Raw genomic sequence first — 5,271 nt, forward strand, 5'->3', positions numbered from 1 at the left:
TCTGTGGGTAGAAGCAGCTGGAAGCAGTCAAGTGATTGCACTATACCTGGTTTGATAACACGAACAGACTATTCTCATACACGAAGAACAAGATGGGCAAACTGACAGTATTCTGTACACTTTTCCTTGTTGCACTGCAAATCTTTACAGGTTGGTAACACTTTCAATTTATATATACAATTCTATTCATTGTTTACAATACGCATTCTTTAAATAATCCAGACAGTTTTAGGTTCTAAAGATTGATGCTTTTTTTCAGTCCAATACAAAGTATAGACATCTGTCGTCGGCAAATTGTTCTCATATTTTTACCTTTATTTGGTTACGATTATACCAAAACATCCCGGTAAACTCTGTCTTTAGGCACTGTACACTAAGGACAGTCGGCAACCTACAGAACTTAAATTTAACACTTACACGCTGATCGCCATTTTGAACATAACAGACCAAATACATACTTGTACACCTATCCAAAGTTTTTAGTACTATATTCAGTTTTTTTTGTTCGTGTAATATAACATTACAGTATACTGTATAATAAATGTCTGTAATCGAGAAAACAGTTTATTTCGGGGGGGGGGGTCGAAGAACTTGACGACGGTATATTTCCACCGACCTTGACCACTTAAGACTATCGCCCTTGACTTGTATACAATTTCCCCTAATGAATAAAACATTTTGTGAGAACGAACACAGGACAGCTCTGTCTTACGGGGTGGTGTTACAAACAGACTCGTATGTCAGGCTTTTGGAACTTACTCTTCTGGTGGTTGTTGTTGTTGTTGTTGTTGTTGTTGTTGTTGTTGTTGTTGTTGTTGTTGTTTTATAGTTGTACTATATTTGGTTATCGAATAACAATCCCATGTAATTGCTAGTTTTAATTTTAATCAATGAATTCACACACCATTTACTGTCATTTACAGTTGTTAAGCTTATACTAAACATCACTGAAACTGCTAGTAATTGACGCAAAATGTGGCTGTTTAGTTTTTTAAATGACCCCATTCTTCTCCATGGAAGTAGATCTCTTTGTAAAAAAAAATAATCAATAATTATATATTTGAATAGTCAAAAGTACGTCTGGAAGAAAATGTCGACAAAATCGATGCATAAAATGTTCCATACATCGGTAGATGTATATCGACCACGTCTAGTCAACCCGTTTTTCGCGGATAAAATGCAAATAAAATAAAGACACAATTTTTTGCTGTTGATTGCCTCTTTTAAACAGAGTTCGTCAAGTGATAATGATTGAACACATAGTTTAGATATTAATTACAATTAATATCAAAATTCTATGAAATAGTATATAAATGGATATGTTTACTGATTGATTGCCGGAAGATATTACCAATCAAAAGATGGAGGTAAATTTAAGTAGCGATACAAAACAACATTTGAAATGACAAGAGGAGTATATTTCAAGTTTTATCGAACGTCTTTAGATTCCGAAGCAAAAATGAATATAAAACGTTAACTTCTTCGCTTACGCTGGTCACCTATACTGTTTTCAAATATTCACATGGATGTCGAATTAATATATCACTCTCCCTCCTTCCCATCCCTAACTTTTTCAGGTTCTCACTACACCCTCTCTCTCTCTCTCTCTCTCTCTCTCTCTCTCTCTCTCTCTCTCTCTCTCTCTCTCTCTCTCTCTCTCTCTCTCTCTCTCTCTCTCTCTCTCTCTCTCTCCCCTATCTCTCTCTCTCTCCCCCCCCCTCTCTCTCTCTCTCTCTCTCTCTCTCTCTCGCTCTCTCTCTTTCTCGCTCTCTCTCTCTCTCTCTCTCTCTCTCTCTTTCTCTCTCTCTCTCTCTCTCTCTCTCTCTCTCTCTCTCTCTCTCTCTCTCTCTCTCTCTCTCTCTCTCTCTCTCTCTCTCTCTCTCTCTCTCTCTCCGTTTGAAGACACTCACAATTCCTACAAAATAACTCTCTCTACCCATTCTTTTCGATAAATCGCCGCTGTGGCAACATCAAGGTACTTTCACCAAAGCTGGCATTCCGCCAATACGACTTCACCAGCGTCATAACTGGGTTACAGAACTCATGAATATTAATTACAACTATTCTATGTGACCTACACCCTTGAATTAACGTCAGCCTTAGTTCACTCTAGGTACACCATCTCTTCAAATGTCAAGGGCACGAACTTTGTTATATCTACAGTAATGAAACACAGCAATAAACGTAGAATTAAAGGGGACACAAGCTTAGGTTATACGTATGTGAGCATAGTTTTTGCTGCATATTTAAAAGGTACTCAAAGTATTGTACATACTGAAGCGCACTTAGCCATCACCTGGTATTTAAGCAATAAACTCATACACGATCCGATGACGTAATTTATCATACGTATCAAAAAATGTACGCGTTCAGAAAATCCCTACTATGCAATTATCAACTGTTCCAACAATGGCATAACAATTGTGATGTCATAGAAGGCATGCATCTATATTTACACTATTCTGGAATGTGGTTTTATTCACATGAGTAAAAAAAGCATAAACTCAGTTGTTTTACTTTACGACCATTGCTGATACATTATATTCAAGTAGATTATCCTCAAAATTATCTAAAGTATTAAACTTTGGATTAGGATTGAAACTTTGTGTGAAAAAAAAAAGTTTTCTGCCAGAGCTATGGAAAAGGGTAGTTAAAAAATGTTAGTTCTGAAAAAAAATTATACTATGTAATCCTATTATTGGCACAACTGATGCGGAAACTGACAAGACAATATAAAACTGTTCTTCCAATCTGTAATGGCGGTACATCTGAAGAGAAGAAACCAATAACACAGAGACCATATAGAAAATAATGATAACTACCTGAACTAGACACTCACACATAAAAAGAAAATCTACCGACCCCCATCTCTTCTAAAATTGGACGTAATCGGAACCACACAATTTTTTTTGTAGACCTAATTGCATTATTTTACTTTCAATTTCGACCTATAAGTTATATAATTAATTTCATTCGTTGTACTCACTGAAGTACGGCAACCGAGGAGACTTATGATGATTTCACAGATCAATTTTAATTTTAAAATAGAAAAAAAGGAGAAAAAGTTTATTTCATATCAAGTTTTATTTTTAAAAAAGAAAAAAAGGTTTGTATTTGCAAAACAATTTCCAAGTTAAATTCATTTTTATTTTCATTTGCAATTGCATTTCAAAATTTGTCGGGTAATCGGAACCAAACATATTTTCGGGGTCTTACAGAGTGAGTTTCGATTATTAACCCATATTTTTCATCTATACAATTGCAACTCATGTTGGAGGTCTCAGATTGCAATTACTGTTGTCAATCTTATTTTGCTTATTGCTACAAAGAGACTTAATATTTTAGTGTAATCATTTCTCTATTCTAACTTGTTCATACTCTGTCTTTTCACCCAGTGTTCTCAAAGGAACGTATTCCACGATCCGAAGGAGGAGATTCGGAACCTGAGGGCGCTGCTTCTGCGATCACTGCGTCCTTTACTGTTGCCATGGCGATTACCTGCATTATCTATAATCAGCTGCGAACCTGAGAGGCTGCTGAAACTAATTTTGTTTGTTAAGAACCCATGTGTCGTCTTGAAGTAATAATTCAATATGCACGCCGACGGAGTTGTCATGGAGACACCTTACCAAGCCTAACAAACACTTAATGCACTCCTAGTTGTCAGCACGTTTTGTTCAATCACCAATGAAACGTTGGTGATTTTACTTTCTGTCAAGAACCATTTGAACGTTTCTAATCTTCTACGTAGTTGGACACTCTCTACGTTAACTGTATAGTATAATAGCATTACAATAATTGAAAGAAAGACGGCTACGTGAAAGATAGGTTTCACTAAACTTGTATAAAGTAAATAATACTGTATCCACTGTTAATGTTATAAATACTTTCTATGTCTTACTGGTATGCTTTGTCTTGTACAAACACTATTTTATTTTAATTTACTAAACATCATTGAAATGGACAGTGTTTATGCTTAGTCTGTGTCTGTGTCTGTGTCTGTGTCTGTGCATACGCTTGTTTGAATATACACGTTTGTCCGTTATGCGCCTGTTGTCCTGTTGAACGAACACGTGTGTGTGTGTGTGTGTGTGTGTGTGTGTGTGTGTGTGTGTGTGTGTGTGTGTGGCCTCATCTCTCCCAAGTCCCATTATTGAAATGACATTTACATATCATTAATTTTAACATTCGCAATAATGTATTTACTTATCTAGTCGTTATCTAAAGTATTAAATGAGATAAAGCAAGGAAGTAAGTTGGGTATTATATGTGTATATACTCTGATTTAACTTTAGTTTTGGTCGTCATTATTTGCCAAGGTAAGCAAGCAGACTTGCCACACGGTTCACAAATAGAAAACAAACAACGACAGGGGAATATAACCTTCCATTAGTCGGATCAGTAGATGTTTACACTCACTTTCGTCTCATTGTGAACACAAATAAATAGGCCTGAGTTTGAATCTTTCTTGTATCATCCGAAAGTTATGTTGATTTGTGTTTACAGTAAGATAAAATGTATCATTTTATATGTTTGCGCGCTATCAATATCTGTATTTTTTTTTTATGTAAATTGTAAAAAAAAAATCGTTAATAGGTTAACATAAAAAACCACCATGTTACCTAATTGAAACTCTACAGTCACCCTGGTTTGGTAGTAATTATAAATCTGCTTTCCATTTGGGACTAAAGCCACACACTTTCTGATATTACTAGGCCTACTGTGAATAAAAACACATCAAACCTTGGATGACACAATTACCATTACAATTCTTGATTCATGTTTGCTTTTATCTGGACAACAACTTAAATTTACCAGTAGCGGGCCTTTGATATATTCTCTGATGATGCCAACAACAGGTACGAAACAATCTGTATTTTTCTAGCACACTGTAGGCCTATCATATTTGCAGTGTCTGTCAATGCGAGTGTATGTTAAACACTATTTTTACAAAACGAAGCAGTTTTCAAAGTTTGATCATTAAATGATTTCTAAATAAAACATTCATGTTATCTTAATTTATGCATTGTAGGCATCCCAGGCTAAAGGTATGTAAAGTTATCTATCTAAAATATCTATGTGTTTAACAATGATGATTTAATTTATTAATCAACTGATCTATCGAATGGTTGCTTGATTGATTGATTGATTGATTGATTGATTGATTGATTGATTGATTGATTGATTGATTGATTGATTGATTGATTGAGTGAGTGAGTGAGTGAGTGAGTGAGTGAGTGAGTGAGTGAGTGAGTGAGTGAGTGAGTGAGT

General features: G+C 35.3%; 1 long non-coding RNA gene across 1 annotated transcript; it reads left to right on the top strand.

Annotated features, from left to right (window-relative positions):
- On the top strand, nucleotides 1-3,939 carry LOC144441454 (uncharacterized). The gene is made up of 2 exons (XR_013481241.1): nucleotides 1-150; nucleotides 3,396-3,939. It is a non-coding gene; the product is annotated as an uncharacterized LOC144441454 (long non-coding RNA).
- Nucleotides 3,940-5,271: the final 1,332 nt, after the last annotated feature.

This window comes from Glandiceps talaboti, chromosome 10, assembly GCF_964340395.1.
Source record: "Glandiceps talaboti chromosome 10, keGlaTala1.1, whole genome shotgun sequence".
Taxonomy (NCBI): domain Eukaryota; kingdom Metazoa; phylum Hemichordata; class Enteropneusta; family Spengelidae; genus Glandiceps; species Glandiceps talaboti.